Source organism: Lepidochelys olivacea (assembly GCF_965140295.1).
Source record: "Lepidochelys olivacea isolate rLepOli2 genome assembly, chromosome: 1".
In the NCBI taxonomy this organism is placed as follows: Eukaryota; Metazoa; Chordata; order Testudines; family Cheloniidae; genus Lepidochelys; species Lepidochelys olivacea.
In genome coordinates, this window is record NC_140411.1 from 94335348 (window position 1) to 94354776 (window position 19429).

A 19429-nucleotide genomic window follows, 5' to 3' on the forward strand; every position below is an offset into this window, starting at 1 on the left:
ACTTCTCTGACCCACTGACCATTACATACAAGTTAAAGCGAATGCAAGTTATTTAATCAACAATTAATTTTAAAAAGAATAAGGAAAAATGGGAAAGGTTAAAGGAAACACATCAACCCGCTCTGTGGCAGGGAACATCACAAACAGTGTCTCTGGAATGTCAGGGCAGTTCACAGTCTGTTCCTTGCAAGTCCCAGGCCTTCTTCTCAGGCCCTGGCTGGGCTGCAGGGATGCTGTGGGTTGGACACTCGCTCTGGTGGTGGCCACAGGCTCTAAGTGGCAGGGCCCTTCTTCCCAGTGCTGCCCCTGCCCTGTCAGGGTTACCAATCCCCCTTCGAGTCTGGCCTGCAGAACCGCCTGGCTGAGGCGTCTCCCTGTGTTGGGCCCGCTGCTCAGGGTCCCCCTCGCTCTCCCCAGCTGCTCACCGCACCCAGCTCCGGACTGCTCCAGCCCCAGCTCCAGCTCCACAATGTCTCAGCACGGCTGCTGCTGCTGCTCTGCCTCCAGCTCCCTGGGCTGCTTCTTTGGCCCCTCTGGCTCTGGTTGCTCCAGCTCTGCTCCCAGGACAGGTCTGCTCTGCAGACTGCTTCTGTGACTCTGCTCCCAGCACTGACCTGCTTCCTGGGCTGCTTTTCTGGCCCCTCTGGCTCTGGTTGCTGCAGCTCTCCTCCCAGGGCAAGTCTGCTCTCTCTGGGCTGTGCCTCGGCCTTGGGGCTGCAGCTCTGCTCCCAGGACAGGGGCTGCTCTCTCTGGGCTGCTTTTCTGGTCCCTCTGGATCTGGCCCAGCTCTGCTCCCCAGCTTAGCTTGAGCCCCTGCTTTCTCCTTAGCTCGGCCCCACTCTGTCTGACCCAGGCAAATCCAGCTCACAAGGAGGACAGGACCACCCTTGCCTCCTGACTCCCTGATTAGCCTGCCCGCCTTGTCATTCAGGTTGACCTGGAGCATGGGCCTCCCCATTGTTCCTGGGGGCTGTCAGTCTCAGGGTCCTGATTCTCCATCGACCCTTCCCCCTTTTTAGTACTGGGAGCTAGCAACTAAAACACCCCCACTGAATGTTAGTAAGGGGGCAACAGTCCCCTTACATAGATTTACTTGTCCTCAAGTTGGGAGCTGAGCAATAAAAACTCATCTACTTCAAGTTCTTTTACAGTCACAATTGATAATTATGCAAGGTTCTTTTAATATGGTAAGTGTGATTCTTACTTTAGTATTTCCAGTAGTAGCTAACTGTTAATGAATCATTTGATAATCAGCAATGATTTATAAAATGCAGCAAAGGAATTTTATGGTTGTATTATCCTCTTCTGGGGAAAGCAACCAATTCGTACATTTTTAAAACAAAACTTTAGACTGATGCCTTTAGTAATTTGCCATCTAGAACAAACCACCAAAACTAGCTGAAATACCTGGGCTATCATGACATGCTCATCTTTTTGTCATACTTCTGGATTCCAGCATTTTCCTTAATTAAATTGCATTGCTAGCGCAGCTGCAAAATAGACATGACTTTGTAACCCAGTGCTGAGTGTGTTATAGATCCCCTTCTGTGCCTGACCTACAGGTATGGTATGAGTCTCTCGGAGCCTTGGCCCTTTAGATCAAGTTGTTGCAGCTCAAGCCGTTTACAATTCAGTCACTGCTTCTGGCAAAAATGGCGGCTTTTACATAGTGGGAGATCATCCAGGACTTCAACTCTTGTAGGCCTTACATGGTCAAGGTGAGTTTCCCATGATTACAGGAAGTGTATAAGCCACTGGACAGTGGGTGTTGTTTTCCCCCATTCTGTGCCCAATCCACAGAGGATGTGAGACTGCTACCACTCCAGCCAGCACTGACAAAATGGGGAATAAGGAGGGACAATTGTACTAGGGCCCAAAAATCTCTAATGTTTTTAATGTTTACAAGGATAAATATGATATGTTTCAGAGTAGCAGCCGTGTTAGTCTGTATTCGCAAAAAGAAAAGGAGTACTTGTGGCACCTTAGAGACTAACAAATTTATTTGATTGCGAATAGATGAGGAAGTGGGCTGCAATAATTTATGAATACTGTATACCTTGTTATTGGCATGTGTGCTGTATAATGTGTTTAATAGAAAGCCGCAAGGAAAATCAAAGAGGAAGAAAACAATGGTTTAACATAAACCACCCTGCAGTAAACATTAAAAGTTGATAAGAGAATGCCTAAACCATTAGCTGTGAAGACTCTTCCTCTTGGGTCCGGCAAATTTACAGAACTGGTTTTGACAAGCTGAGCCCAAGTACAGGAACTGACAAGAACAAAGGAATGCTGGCTCTGTTAAAAGGATCTCTCTCTCAAGAGAGGAAGTAGTTGTTCGGAGGGACCACACTGACACAAAGGATGGTGCTGGGGTATCTGAAGAAGTTAGGCCTGCCTAGCTTACCATCACAAGGTAGTAAGACTTTTGTACACTGTTGTTTTAAAATCCCATTTCTGAAAATGCTTTGTTCCTACAATAAAAATACTTTGATCTTAAGAAGGCTCACTATATTCACCACTGGTTACAGTCACCCAGTCACCCCTGCTGGGTAAACATTGTTGATGTCCAAGTTATTGTATTCTGGTCTAAGGATAGCTGATTCCACCCCAGGAGAGGTAAAGTCACGAAGCCTGACACCTTTGGGGGTGCACTCATAGACTAGGAAAGAGACAAAGGTGCAGTTAGCCTTGTAAATGTGACACACCCTATGAAAAAGTTTGAGAATTCTTGATCTATATGAGATGCCTCAGTCAGTAAAATCTTTTAGAATTTAGAGTAATGTACCAAATTAAATGTCATTTTTACAAGGTTTGTATCCTTTTTCATGGCTGAACATTTAAATCTCAGAGGGTACTAAATGTTCCTTTTCTTTTAAAAAGTGAAATGGAGCTCTTTAATGAAGCTGTCAGACTTTTATTTTGGTCTGACAGGACAGTTACATCATTAACTGCACCAAGAAGCTTTTATAGCCATTAAATCTGATTCTGAGTTGTTACTTGTTCGCTAGCTGCCTCCAGCTACCTTTGGCACATTTCTGCACTTTGCCACTTCATTCATTAACAACAAATCCTTGTTTCTGTAAAAAGAAAAAAACACTCATCATTTAAAGGTGCCCTTGCAATCACTTTCAGAACAGCACAAGCCAAAAGTTTTCATAGATTATTAAGCAAGAAGGGACCATTGTGATCATCTAGTCTAACCACATAACACAAGCCATAGAACTTCCCCAAATGAATTCCTGTTTGAAAAAAGCATCCACTCTTGATTTAAAAATTGCCACTGATGGAGAATACAACAGAGACCATGGTAAATTGTTCCTCAAAATTGTGCTTCATTTCTGGTTTAAATTTGTCTAGCTTTGACTTTCAGCTACTGGATCTGTTATATCTTTTTCTGCTAGATTAAAGAGCCCTCTATTATAAAATTTCTGTCCCCATGAACATACTTTTAGTCTCTGATGTAACCACCCCTTAACCTTCCTTTGATAATCTAAATAGATGGAGCTTCTTGAATCCAGCACTATAAGGCATGTTATCCAATCTTTTAAAAATTCTCATGGCTCTTTTCTGAACCCTCTTCAATTTATCAACATTCTTCTTGAAGTGTAGATGCCAGAACTCAATACAGTATTCCAGTAGTGGTCACATCAGCACCAAATACTTAGGTAATATCACCTCTCTAATCCTACTCAAAATCCCCATTTAATATTTTGAAGGACTGCATTAGCCCTTTCAGCTACAACCTCATGCTGGGAGCTCATTTTCAGCTGATTATCCATCATGACCCAAAATATTTTTCAGAGTCACTACTTCTAGTATAGGCAACCATCTTGTAAGTATGGCCTACATTTTTTGTTCCTAGATGTATGGCCTTACACTTGAAAGGCATATTGTTTTCTGGTGCCCAGATTACCAAGCATTGCAGAACACCTTGCATCAGTGACCTGTCCTCATCATTCTTTACCACTCCCCCAAGCCTTGCGTCAGTTGCCAAAAAATAAATAGATTTTATTTTTTCTTCCAGATGAGGGGAGCACTGTTAAATAGCGCAGGGCTAAGAACTAATTTCTGTGGGCCCCCACCAGAAATGTACCTGCTTGATGAAGATTCTCCAATTCTCAAAATGTAGTTTTAAATATCTGATAGTCAGTTTTTAATCCATTTTATGCGTGCCATGTTGATTTTGTATTGTTTTAATTTCTTAAACAAAATGCCATGTGGTACCAAGTCAAATGCTTTGCAGAACTCTATTTTTTTTCCCCTCAGGAAGGTTACATGAGAACTATCATTGTAATCCATTCCTCTCACATGTCATAACTTCTTTGAAATAATTATTTTCCAGCTGAAATTTTTGATGGTTGATTTCAGACCAGAGTTGGAGTCTGAGAGTTTGAACTAAATTCATTCACCCATATTTGAATTATGAAAATATTTTTTTTAAAATTATCATTATTTTATAAGTAAATTATTTATAAGTAAATTTTATAATAACTTTTTGCTTTCACATACCTCAATTACTGTTGACCATTACTTTCTAAAATGCAATTTATGGGTGTTAATCTTTACTAAGGACAACTACTTGCCCCTTCATTTCCTCCACTTATTACCTATCTAGACAGAGATATTAGATAGTGTAGATAATATCTGTCTCTGCTACTAAATTTGCAAACAGTTAAACTGGTAACCACTAAATTATTACCATACATACATGAAATGAACTACTTACCCAAGAATCAAGAGTCTTAAAAGCATGTAACTCTGTTTCTATTGAAGACATGGGAAAAATTCCCACTAATTTCAATGGGAGCAGAGTTAGGCCACACAGGTCTTTAGAAAATTCTGCATATAATTCATTATACGCCATCTGTATTACACTATTCAAGTGCATTTTATTGCATACTTTTTGCATAAATGACGTTTAGGAACCTATGAAATCTATGCAACATTACAAGATCTACACAAGAGTGTCTAATGTTGTGGAAAGGATGGTCCCACTGGATAGGGTTTTCAAAAGCGTCTAATGGAGCTAAGTGCCCAGATCCCATTGAATTTACTTAGCTCCCTTTGGCTTCTATGAAAACCCCACCCAAATTACATTATTGAATAATAATATTTAAGTAGTTTTAAGTAGTTTTAGTTAAGTAGTGTTTAAGTAGTTAAACTATGGTTTTGCTCCTCCAAATTTGCACATATTAACTTTACACCCATGGGATCTGGTCCATAGAATCATAGAATATCAGGGTTGGAAGGGACCCCAGAAGGTCATCTAGTCCAACCCCCTGCTCAAAGCAGGACCAATTCCCAGTTAAATCATCCCAGCCAGGGCTTTGTCAAGCCTGACCTTAAAAACCTCTAAGGAAGGAGATTCTACCACCTCCCTAGGTAACGCATTCCAGTGTTTCACCACCCTCTTAGTGAAAAAGTTTTTCCTAATATCCAATCTAAACCTCCCCCACTGCAACTTGAGACCATTACTCCTCGTTCTGTCATCTGCTACAATTGAGAACAGTCTAGAGCCATCCTCTTTGGAATCCCCTTTCAGGTAGTTGAAAGCAGCTATCAAATCCCCCCTCATTCTTCTCTTCTGCAGGCAAAACAATCCCAGCTCCCTCAGCCTCTCCTCATAACTCATGTGTTCCAGTCCCCTAATCATTTTTGTTGCCCTTCGCTGGACTCTCTCCAATTTATCCACATCCTTCTTGAAGTGTGGGGCCCAAAACTGGACACAGTACTCCAGATGAGGCCTCACCAATGTCGAATAGAGGGGAACGATCACGTCCCTCGATCTGCTCGCTATGCCCCTACTTATACATCCCAAAATGCCATTGGCCTTCTTGGCAACAAGGGCACACTGCTGACTCATATCCAGCTTCTCGTCCACTGTCACCCCTAGGTCCTTTTCCGCAGAACTGCTGCCTAGCCATTCGGTCCCTAGTCTGTAGCTGTGCATTGGGTTCTTCCGTCCTAAGTGCAGGACCCTGCACTTATCCTTATTGAACCTCATCAGATTTCTTTTGGCCCAATCCTCCAATTTGTCTAGGTCCTTCTGTATCCTATCCCTCCCCTCCAGCGTATCTACCACTCCTCCCAGTTTAGTATCATCCGCAAATTTGCTGAGAGTGCAATCCACACCATCCTCCAGATCATTTATGAAGATATTGAACAAAACCGGTCCCAGGACCGACCCTTGGGGCACTCCACTTGATACCGGCTGCCAACTAGATATGGAGCCATTGATCACTACCCGTTGAGCCCGACAATCTAGCCAGCTTTCTACCCACCTTGTAGTGCATTCATCCAGCCCATACTTCCTTAACTTGCTGACAAGAATACTGTGGGAGACCGTGTCAAAAGCTTTGCTAAAGTCAAGAAACAATACATCCACTGCTTTCCCTTCATCCACAGAACCAGTAATCTCATCATAAAAGGCGATTAGATTAGTCAGGCATGGTCCAAAGCTCATTGAAGTCAATAGGACTTCAGTATGACTATTCATGTAAGTAAAGTTAAGCAGGATAAAGGCCTAAATCTTAGTGTATTCAAAGAGCCATAGCATATTATCAAATTTAAGTAAACTGTCCTTTCACTTTAATGGGGAGTTCTGTTTCAAAATAATGGCACAATATGTCTCCTGCAAATGGACATAGTGAAGGATATTAAAGAGACAAAGGTGGGTTAAGTAATATCTTTTATTGGACCAATTTCTGTTCATGAGAGAGACAAGCTTTGGAGTTTGCTCAGAGATCTTCTTCATATCTGGGAAACTAACTCAGAGTGCGAAAGCTAAATACAAGGTGGAACAGATTATTTAGCATAAGTAGTTAACACATTCAAGGTGACGTGGCCCATTAACACTCTTCCAGTTATAGGGAGCAAAGTAAGGGGAAAAGGTTGTTAGTAGGTTACAGATTGTTGTAATAAGCCATAAATCCAGTGTCTCTGTTCAGATCGTGATTTTATGACATATGGATTTAAGTTACAAGGCTCGTCTTTTGAAAATGTTCTGCAGTTTCCCTTTGAGGATGAGAACGGATAGGTCAGAGTGATCATTTTGTGGAAAGTGTTCACCCACAGGTGATAGGGCCTTTTTGTCTTTTGTCATTTTCCTTTGTGAGTTCATTCAAGAGCACAGTGATTGTCTGGTTTCAGCCACGTAGTTGTTATTGGGGCATTTAGTGCACTGGATGAGGCACACCACACATTGTGATAGGCATATTTAGGACCCATGAAGAGCTCTGAAGAAGATCTCTGAGCCATCTCCAAAGTATGTCTCTCTCATCAACAGAATTTGATCCAATAAAAGATGTTGTGTCACCCATCCTGACTCTCTACTATCCTGGAACCGACACGGCTACAACAACTTTGCATAGTTAAGGTTAAAGTCAACTTTAATTTTTGCATTGTCTGACTTCCCAGCATTTTACATGGTAACCTTAACCTTACATTGATGCAAAATTTTGTATTATTTTATTTTATTTTATTTTATTTAAAAAATAAAAGCTTGTACCAACTTCTCAGTTGACAATATCTTTAAAAAAACACAAACCTAAATATCTCTGTGAAGCTGCAGTATGGTACTTGAGTTTTACCATTTCACAGAAAATATATTCAAAAAGTAAAAGAGCGTGTTACTTCACTGAGTTGGTACAGCTAAAAATTGGTTTTGAGAAAAGTAATAATAGGAGTGCCAAACAATTAAAGTTAGTGACAGTTCATACTGAATGGAATATTTTAATATCAAGAAGACAAATAACAGATGGCTAAAAATAAGGTAAAAATGCTGAGGACAGCCCTTAGGGAATATGTGACCAATCCAACTCCTATTGACTTAAATGGAAGATGGCTCAGCCGCTGTATGGGACATAGAGTAAACGAGGTATTTATTGTCTAAGTTCCTAGTTTCCTTAGATACACAGAACTTTTTTTCATTCATTTCAATTTTTGTGTTATTTTTAATATTTGACATGCATGAGTTGCATGATCTCTCTGTCTCTCATTTACCCAGGATATTTTTTTAATTAGCCACCACACTAGACAGCCTATTATTCTTATAAAGCAACTGTTCCAATTAAAATGATACCATTAAAAAATTTGTACATGATGTACAGTAAATTATATTAAATAAGATTCAAGAAAAATATTTAGCACATTATTTATTTATATTTCCTTTATTCTTGTATTTGACAACTTCTTTCCTAAAATAACAGCTTAGACTCTCACCCCTTTTTCTCACACAGCTAAATACCATTTACTAACTTGCCTACCCATGGTACAATCACACTTTCACTTGCAGTGTACAATACATTCAGAGACCTCCTAGTAAATAGAATGCTTAAGTGCCCAATTAGATCCCAGTGCACACTATAAATCTAACTATGACAGGGGTGGTTAATTGGTATAGTTAAGAATATCTATGTTGTAACTTTATGTAGAATAGGATAACATGGTTATAGAGCAATAAATCATGATATGCCCAAGGTCACCTTAAATATGCATGAAAAAATGTGTATAAGCATGGTTAGAGGTATATGTAAGAGAGCATTGCATTGTATGTAAGGGAGCAGTATGACTGCTAAGAGCTCCGGTATGAAACTGCAGAAAAACCTGAGAGTCTCTGGATTAAGTTTAGAAGCGTGAGAAACAAGGGTGATGTCGTGGTGGGAGTCTGCTATAGACCACTGGACCAGGGGATGAAGTGGACGAGGCTTTCTTCTGGCAACTAACAGAATTACTAGATTGCAGGCCCTGGTTCTTATAGGAGACTTCAATCACCCTGATATCTGCTGGGAGAGCAATACAGCGGTGCACAGACAATCCAGGAAGTTTCTGGAAAGTGTAGGGGACAATTTTGTGGTGCAAGTGCTGGAGGAACTAACTAGGGGCAGAGCTCTTCTTGACCTGCTGCTCACAAACCGGGAAGAATTAGTAGGGGAAGCAAAAGTGGATGGGAACCTGGGAGGCAGTGACCATGAGATGGTCGAGTTCAGGATCCTGACACAGGGAAGAAAGGAGAGCAGCAGAATACGGACCCTGGACTTCAGAAAAGCAGACTTTGACTTCCTCGGGGAACTGATGGGCAGGATCCCCTGGGAGAATAACATGAGGGGGAAAAGGAGTCCAGGAGAGCTGGCTGTATTTTAAAGAATCCTTATTGAGGTTACAGGGACAAACCACCCTAATGTGTAGAAAGAATAGTAAATATGGCAGGTGACCAGCTTGTCTTAACAGTGAAATCCTTGCTGATCTTAAACACAAAAAAGAAGCTTACAAGAAGTGGAAGGTTGGGCAAATGACCAGGGAAGAGTATAAAAATATTGCTTGGGAATGCAGGAATGAAATCAGGAAGGCCAAATCACACCTGGAGTTGCATCTAGCAAGAGATGTTACGAGTAACAAGAAGGGTTTCTTCAGGTATGTTAGCAACAAGAAGTCAAGGAAAGTGTGAGCCCCTTATTGAATGAGGGAGGCAGCCTAGTGACAGAGGATGTGGAAAAAGCTAATGTACTCACTGTTTTTTTTCCGTCTGTCTTCATGAACAAAGTCAGCTCCCAGAGTGCTGCACTGGGCAGCACAGCATGGGGAGGAGGTAACCAGCCCTTTGTGGAGAAAGATATGGTTCAGGACTATTTAGAAAAGCTGGATGAGCACATGTCCATGGGGCCAGATACAATGCATCCCAGGGTGCAAAGGGAGTTGGCAGATGTGATTGCAGAGCCATTGGCCATTATCTCTGAAAATTTGTGGTGATTGGGGGAGGTCCCGGAAAACTGGAAAAAGGCTAACGTAGTGCCCATCTTTAAAAAAGGGAATCCTGGGAACTACAGACCAGTCAGCCTCATCTCAGTCCCTGGAAAAATCATGGATCAGGTCCTCAAGGAATCAATTCTGAAGCACTTAGAGGAGAGGAAAGTGATCAGGAACAGTCAGCATGGATTCACCAAGGGCAAGTCATGCCTGACTAATCTAATTGCCTTCTATGATGAGATAACTGGCTCTGTGGATGAGGGGAAAGCAGTGGACATGTTGTTCCTTGACTTTAGCAAAGTTTTTGACACGGTCTCCCACAGTATTCTTACCAGTAAGTTAAAGAAGTTTGGGCTGGATATATAGACAATAAGGTGGATAGAAAGCTGGCTAGATTGTCGGGATTAATGGGTAGTGACCAATGGCTCCATGTCTAGTTAGCAGTCAATATCAACTGGAGTGCCTCAAGGTTCGGTCCTTGGGCCGGTTTTGTTCAATATCTTCATTAATGATCTGGAGGATGGTGTGGATTGCACCCTCAGCAAGTTTGCAGATGACACTAAACTGGGAGGAGAGGTAGATATGTTGGAGGGTAGGGATAGGATACAGAGGGCCCTAGACAAATTAGAGGTTTGGGCCAAAAGAAATCTGATGAGGTTCAACAAGGACAAGTGCAGAGTCCTGCACTTAGGACAGAAGAATCCCATGCACCGCTACAGACTAGGGACCGAATGGCTAGGCAGCAATTCTGCAGAAAAGGACCTAGGGGTTACAGTGGACGAGAAGCTGGATATGAGTCAACAGTGTGCCGTTGTTGCCAAGAAGGCCAATGGCATTTTGGGATGTATAAGTAGGGGCATTGCCAGCAGATCGAGGGATGTGATCGTTCCCCTCTATTCGACATTGGTGAGGCCTCATCTGGAGTACTGTGTCCAGTTTTGGGCCCCACAATACAAGAAGGATGTGGAAAAATTGGAAAACGTCCAGCGGAGGGCAACAAAAAATGATTAGGGGACTGGAACACATGACTTATGAGGAGAGGCTGAGGGAACTGTAATTGTTTAGTCTGCAGAAGAGAAGAACGAGGGGGGATTTGATAGCTGCTTTCAACTACCTGAAAGGTGGTTCCAAAGAGGATGGATCTAGACTGTTCTCAGTGGTAGCAGATGACAGAACAAGGAGTAATGGGTTTCAAGTTTCAGTGGGGGAGGTTTAGGTTGGATATTAGGAAAACTTTTTCTCTAGGAGGGTGGTGAAACACTGTAAGGGGTTACCTAGGGAGGTGGTGGAATCTCCTTCCTTAGAAGTTTTCAAGGTCAGGCTTGAGAAAGCCCTGGCTGGGATGATTTAGTTGGGGATTGGTCCTGCTTTGAGCAGGGGGTTGGACAAGATGACCTCCTGAGGTCCCTTCCAACCCTGATATTATATGATTCTATGATAAGGGCCTGATTCTCATTTACATTAAGTCCCCTTAGAGCAGTCGTTCTCAAACTTTTGTACTGGTGACTCCTTTCACATAGAAAGCCTCTGAGTGCGATCCCTCCTTATAATTTAAAAACACTTTTTTATGTATTTAACACCATTTGCTGGAGGCAAAGCTGGGGTTTGGGATGAATTCTGACAGCTTGTGACCCCCCATGTAAGAACCTTGTGACCCCCTGAGGGGTCCCAACCCCCAGTTTGAGAACCCCTGCCTTAGAATTTCCCTGGCAGTGCAAAAAGGTCTTAAGGTGAGCAAAAAATAAATTTGCATTCACTTTAAAGCTGCTTTTCACAGCCAGGTGGTGCTGTACAACCAAAATGTAAATGAGATTCAGTCCTGGAGTGTGGACAGTGGGAGAGGTTGGCCACCTCAAGGACAATCCTGTCTGAGACCCTAGATATATATTCAGGCAGTTAGCTCCTCTTGCCATTTGTGCATGACTACATGACTACACTTCAACTTTTAGCATGCTAGCTAAATCAGAGTATATATCTCCTCAAGCTGGAAATTACACCTAGTTTCAGTATAGACTACTCTCAGTATCCAGAAATAGCACTAGTTACAGCAATGCGGGACAGTGGCTGAGTAGCTTTGGGCTCTGAGTGAGGAGATAAAAGGCAGTTTACACAAAGCATGTAGAATTTTATTGTTTATACTATAAGAAAACTTAGTGGGGCAGTTTTCCAGGCAGCATTGGCCAGAGAGTTACTTCAGAAACAGAGTATAAGAAGGACAAGGATAATAAATTGCACTTGACTCTCTATGCCAGAAGATATTATCACAGAGATTGGGAAATTTAGGAGCCTGAGTCCGAGTAAATTTAACACACACACACACACACAGACAGACAGAACAAGTTGACATATTTCTGACTGGGATTTTTTATAATTACATTTCTAAAAAAAAATTCAGCATCTCTATTATCCAGATAGCAGCCCAAATAAAACCTAAGGATACACTCATCATGTATTTTCTGTATCTTTCTGAAAAATCACTTCATTGTTATACAGTACCATAAGAACCAATAGAATGTGTCCTACTGGAACACAAGAAAAATGTTTTAATCATCTAGAAGCCGTTTCTGTAGTTTAAATCTCCCAGCGTTATAGTAATTTTTATCTTTAGAGGTGTGTGAAGCATTTGCTTCAAAAATGAAAAATTTAATAAATTGTTCTGCTTATTTTGCAAGGCTTTCTTGAAAATGTATGGAATTCCTTATGGAAACAAAAATGCTATTAAAATCAGAATTTGTTACACTATTTGTTACACAGAATTTGTTAGTGTCTGCAAAAATTTAGCTGCCGTTTTATATTGTGTAGTTTTGAAATTTAAACTAGGTTGGCTGATACTGATCAGCTACTTATGGTCAGTCAGAGTATTGGTTCTTGTTTCCTGAGTTGTTGAACTATCTGTCCTGAGCACTCAGGAGAAAGTGAACAGAAAGAAAGGATGTAGTTAAGTTGCTTTCCTTGAGCTTATGAAAGGGAATGCTCACAACCAGTGCCACCTAGTGGTCAGGTAGAGGTGTGGAAGGTTGTCTCCCTCCTGGATGTTCTCCCTTTTCCATTACAGTTTCTATCTTGTGGGGTCTCACCCTTCTTTTGAGGCTCAGCCCTCCAGTTGGGTCACAAATTGCAGTCCGTGCCTTTTGGGATATACAAAAGAAACTCCAATATCAGAGTAGTCTTTTGGTGCCTGAAAGGACTTCTCGGCTTTTCTCCTTAGTTCAGGGACTTGGTAACTAGACACATGAATATTCAGGGTCCTCCTCAGCTGGATTCCTCACTGAAATAAAGGCTCCTATTATAGTCCCATCTTTTGGAGTTGGTAGGGGAGCCTGGCCTACCCTCTCACTGGGTTCAGATCCAGATCCCAATGACAAATAGCTATGTTTACCTTGGGGTGCTAAGCAACTGCCTTCCTGGATCACTTCCTACCTAAGTCCCCACTTTCCCCCAAGAAGTAAATTAAAGGGCCAAAAATAAAGTTTCTTATCTTCACTAACAGTCACCTGTCTCTCTTTGCAGGCTTTGTTAGGTCTGTGCGGCCTGGACTCAGCTCTGGACTGTACTTCCCAAGAGCAGAAGTCTGCTCACTTGCACTGTCCACCTCCTCTGAGTGGCTCTGCTTCCCTTTTTAAACTCCACCTCCAGCTTGTTCATGGTTAGCAGGTGTGACAAGTAGGGTCTTTTGGGACCAGAGCTGCTCTTTAATACCTTGTTCTCCAGTTTGGGGTTTGAAAACACCATCACTGAGAAACAGTCCAAAATGTCCTGTTATAAGCTGATTGAAAACTTATTATGGGCTAAATTAAAATCCTATGAGATTGATCAGTGTGAACTCACCCTTCAACTAATATAACATAATCATAAGCCCGCATGTAAGACAAAAAGGTGTGTGTGGACCCACCCAGGAGCTTTTGGCTGATATTGTTTTGGGCAGTGGTGTGTGGGAGAGAAAACAGATCACACAGAAATGGAGAACAGACAAGAACAGAGAAAGAGGTAGAAAGTCTGTCGGTAGCCTGTCAGCACAGCATGTCCCTGGGAAAAAACTAAAGAGAGAGCTTTTCGGGTGTGACTAAAAAGGCTTGAGGAATGTAAGCTAAGAAACTGTTCTTTTTTGTTTTGATTCTGCCTCTGTTCAGAGGAGCAGGACTTTGCACATTCCTTGTAAAATAGACAAGAAAATATAAGACTCTATTTACTGTACTTCCCTCTGGAACATCCCAAGGGCCCAGAAATTTTACGAGCTGCTAAGGTCGACAAGGGGCAACAGTCTTATTATTGACGTCGATAGCACTTGGATTGAGCCTCATTATTCCAATTCTTTAGCAGGTACATCATGTCATTTTAACAGGCAGGCTCTCCAAAATCCTTTTTCTGGAGATTCCAAACAGCATTTACAGTCAGTACCAGTACCCAGCCTTGTGATCCTATGTAATAAACAAAAGTAAACACAGCCCCATCATCCTATTCCCCTCTGCTTCACTTCATCCAAAGCATGAGAACATAAGAACGACCATACTTGGTCAGAACAATGGTCAATCTATCCCAGCATCCTGTCTTTCGACAATGGCCAATGCGAGGTGCTTCAGAGGGAATGAACAAAACATGTCTTCATCAAGTGATTCATCCCGTGTCGCCAATTCCCATCTTCTGGTGGACAGAGGCTAGGGACACCATTGCTGCCCATCCTGGCTAATAGCCACTGATGGACCTATACTCCATGAATTTATTTAGTTCTTTTTTGAACCCTGTTATAGTCTTCGCCTTCACAACATCCTCTGGCAAAGAGTTCCAGAGGTTGACTGTGCATTGTGTGAAAAAATACTTCTTTTTGTTTGTTTTAAACCTGCTGCCTGTTAATTTCATTTGGTGACCCTCTAGTTCTTCTGTTATGAAAAAGAGTAAATAATACTTCCTTATTTATTTTCTCCACACCAGACATGATTTCATAGACCTCTGTCATTTTCAATGCGTATTACTTTGCATTGATCAACACTGAATTTCGTCCGCAATTTTGTTGCTGTCACCTAGTTTTGTGAGATCCCTTTGTAACTCTTTGCAGTCTGCTTTGCAGTTAGCTGTCTTGAGTAGTTTTGTATCATCTGCAAATTTTGCCCCCTTTTCAGATCATTTATAAATATGTTGAACAGTACTGGTCCCAGTACTGATGCCTAGTATTTGCCTGACTCCATTCTGAAAACTGACCATTTATTATTACCCTTTATTTCCTATCTTTTAACCTGATCCATGAGCGAGCCTTCCATCTTATCCTATGACAACTTATTTTGCTTAAGAGCCTTTGGTGAGGGACCTTGTCAAAGGCTTTCTGGAAATCTAAGTACACTATATCCACTAGATCACCTTTGTTCATATGCTTGTTGACCCCCTCAAAGAATTCTAGTAGATTAGTGAAGCATGATTTCCCTTTACAAAAACCACGTTGACTCCCCGCAAACAAATTAAGTTAATCTATGTGTCTGATAATTCTGTTCTTTACTATAATTTCAAACAATTTTCCTGGTAGTGATGTTAGGCTTACTGGCCTGTAATTGCCGGGATCACCTCTGGAGCCTTCTTTGATGAAAATTTGATGTAACATTAGCTATCCTCCAGTCATCTGTTAAAGAAGCTACAGGTAGTTTACACAGTTATTATTTCTACAATTTCACAGCTGAGTTCCTTCAGAACTCTTGAGTGAATACCATCTTGTCCTGGTGACTTATTACTGTCTAGTTTATCAATTTGTTCCAAAACCTCCTCTAATGACACCTCAATCTGAGATAGTTACTCAGATTTGTCACCTAAAAAGAATAGCTCAGGTTTGGGAATCTCCCTCACATCGTCAGCCATGAAGACCGATGCAAAGATTTCTTTTAATTTTTCTGCCACGGCCTTATCTTTCTTGAGTACTCCATTAGCATCTCAATCATACAGTGGCCTCACCAATTCTTTGGCAGGCTTCCTGCTTCTCATGTACTTAAAATAATTTTTGCTGTTACTTTTTCAGTCTTTGGCTAGCAGTTCTTCAAATTATTTTTTTGGCCTGCCTAATTACATTTTTACTCTTCATTTGCCAGAATGTATACTCTTTTCTATTTTCCTCAATAGGATTTAACTTCCACTTTTTAAAGGATGTCTTTTTTGTCTCTAAATGCTTCTTTTACTTTGTTGTTTAACCATGGTCCTCTTACTGTTTTTTTGTTTTGTTTTTTTTTGTTGTTTTTTTAAATTTGTGGTATACATTAAATTGAGCCTCTATTATGGTGTCTTTAAAAAGTTTCCATACAGCCGCCAGAGATTTCACTTTTGGCATTGTATCTTTTAATTTCTGTTTAACTAACTTCCTCATTTTTGTGTAGTTCCCCTTTCAGAAATCAAAGCTACTGTAGTGGGCTGCTTTGGTGTTTCCACCCCCACAGGGATATTACATTTTACCATGTTATGGTCATTATTACCAAGTGGTTCAGCTATACTCATCTCTTGGACCAGATCCCGTGCTCCACTTAGGGCTAAATCAAGAATTGTCTCTCTTCTTGTGGGTTCCAGGACTAGCTACTCCAAGAAACAGTCATTTAAGGTATCAAGAAACTTTATCTCTGCATTTTGACCTGAGGAGACATATTCTCAATCAATATGAAGATAGTTGAAATCCCCCATTATTATTGAGGGTTTTTTAAAAATAATTTATAGCCTCTCTAAGCTCCCTGAGCATTTCACAGTCACTACCACTGTCTTGATCAGGTGGTGAGTATTATATCCCCACTGCTGTATTCTTATTATACAAGCATGGAATTACTATTGAGAGAGATAGTAGCGTTAGAGTTAATGGCTTTTATTGACTTCCTTCTATAGTGAGGGCCTAGTTAGAGGAGATTTGCAGTCAGCAGATTTCAATATTCTTTATGCGTGAGCTCAGCAAAAGAGTAGAATTTGCTCAGGAAATAGAAAAGCCCGATAATCAGACCAACTGTTTTGCTTTATATTGTATTATCAACTGATCCACCAGCCAAGTTCTCCCCCATGGTTGCTCCAGCAGCAGAGTTCACACAAAGCACAAGGCATAAATTGTAACCCCTTGGATACCTACCAGCGGAATTTGTATACAGCTTTCCTCTGCCTGCTCAAACAGAGTTTGCCCAGAAAACATTTCTTTGCCTTCAGACAAAAGAGAAAACACAGAATTATCAAACCATTTCCTAGCTATTTCAATTATAAAACAACTATTTTAAAATGTACATATTTTTCTCTGGTTCCATTTTCCAGAAAGCAAAGGAAAATGAGAAAGAATAATTTAATTTTTGTCATAAAGGAAAATATATAGTGAGATATCAGATACTAGGGTTTAGATTCACAAGGGAGATGTTCTGTGTTGCCATAGCTAACTTTTAGATGCGCAGAAAAATCACTGGGATTCAGAATGCCTTATTTCAGCACTCAGGCTTCTAATACAATAATGGGGAGAGATAGGTGCCTCAGAATGGGATTCACAACAGCCAGTACCCTAAGCGATAAGTGCCTCAGGTAGCCAATAGAAGAAACTAAGGAGAGGGATGTGTCCTAAGCCATGCCCCTCTCACAGAGTTCAGCATCATGCCCCTTTCACAGAATTCATGACCCTCTCATAGAGTCCAGGCTTGAGGGAGGCACCTGCCTTCACTTGGGATTCTCAGCTATGAACCCTCTCTTGAAATGAGGCCCCAATGCTGTTTTTGCAAGGGGGAGGTAGAGCTCTCCATAACTTTTGGCCAAGTGATTAGCGTACTTGCCTGGGATGTGAGCAACTGAGGGGGAGAAGGAGTTTGAACAGAGGTCTGCTATTTCTTGGGTAAGTGATCACACCACTGTGCTATGGGACATGCTGATAGGTTAGGGGTGATAAACTATGGCCCATGGGCTGCGTCCAACCCATCAGACCTTTCAATCTGGCTTTCATGCTCCCGTCAGCGAGTGGGGTCAGGGGCTTGCCCTGCTCTGGTGCTCCAGCCGGGGAGCAGGGTGGGGAGCTCCCAGAAGCAGTGGCATGTTCCCCCTTGGGCTCCTACATGTAGGTGCAGCCAGGGCGCTCCGCAAGTTGACCCCACCCCAAGCACTGGCTCTGCAGCTCCCATTGGCCAGGAACTACAGACAATGGGAGCTGCAGGGGCAACTCCTTCTGACAGGAGAGTGCACAGAGCTGCCTGGCCGCACCTCTGCATAGGACCCAGAGAGGGAACCTGCTGCTGCTTCTAGGAGCTGCTTGAGATAAGTGCTGCCTGGAGCCTGCACCCCCGACCTCCTCCCATGCCCCAACCCCCTACCCCAGCTTTGAGCCCCCTCCTGACCTCTGAACCCCTCAATCCCAGCCCAGAGCACCCTCCTGCACCCCAAACCCCTCATCCCCATCCCCACCCCAGAGCCTGTACCCCCAGTTGGAGCCCTCACCCCACTGCACCCCAACCCCCTGCCCCAGCCCAGAGCCCCCTCTCACACACTGAACACCTCAGCCCTAGTCCAGAGCCTCCTCCCCTGTACCCTAACCCCCTACCCCAGGCAGGACCCCCCTCCCGCACCCTGGCCCCACCCTGAAGCCTGAACCCCCAGAGGGAGCCCTCATCCACTCCCACACCCCAACCTCCAATTTTGTGACATTCATGGCCCGCCATATCCAGATGAGGTCCTCAGGCCAAAAAGTTTGCCCACCCCGTGTTAGGTAATTCTCTCAGTTTCCCCTGTAGAAGCTGTTCCACTGTGGCTAACCAATTAAAGAGTCATTAGAGCAGGAGCACTGGACCCTGGGTCTTCTATGTCCTAGGTGAGTCCTTTACCCATCAGGCTATAGAGTCACTCTCATGGCAGCTCACTCTTTCTGGTCCAATGACTTTTAATTATTTATCCACAGTGCAACAACTTCAAAAGGAGAGACGAAGAGAACCCTATATCAGGATATCCCACACTCCTCTCACCTGAGAGATGACAAAATTTCTGTTCAAATCCCTTCTTCCCTCATGTGAAGAAAGGACTTGAACAGGAGGGAGAATGAGTACACTAACCACTGAGTTAAAATTAATGAGGGAACTCTCCCATCCCCATCCCTGGCTGTTTACATGAGGGCCTTGATATAGTAAACAGACTTGGATCTCACCTACCAGATCAGGCCTCACAGGTGAGTGGAAGCAGAGGAATGCCTGTGTTTTCCCAGGTCATGAATTACACTGGGGTGCAGAAGGGAGATAGGCATCTGGACACATAGGCTGAGCCAGCAGTGTGCACGTTCACAGGCAAAAGCATAGGCGGTAAAGGAATATTTACAGCAAAAGCTTAGGTACTAAGTGATTTTAGGTGCCTATTACTCCTGGGAGAATTCTGCCCCACTATGCATGTGCAGAATTTATGTCCCCCAAAGACGTCTTTCCTTCCCTGCAGAAAAATGACTTCCTGAGGGGTAAGCAAAGGGAAGCCACAAGAGTGGTAATGTGACTCACTCCACCAATATGTTTCAGGTGCCCAAGGCAGCCAGCAGAGAGGTAAAACACTGTGGGGCTGGAGGTAGGTTTAGGGAAGACGCAGCTGGTGGATCCTACCCTGCGCTGGGCTCAGCTGCTAGTCCTGGATGGGCTGGGGAGGGCAGGACTTCCTCTTTTCCTTCATGGCATCCAGGGCTGGGTCAGACCCACCCCGAGATTTGTCTTCCCAGCTGAAGGAAGCTCTGCAAACC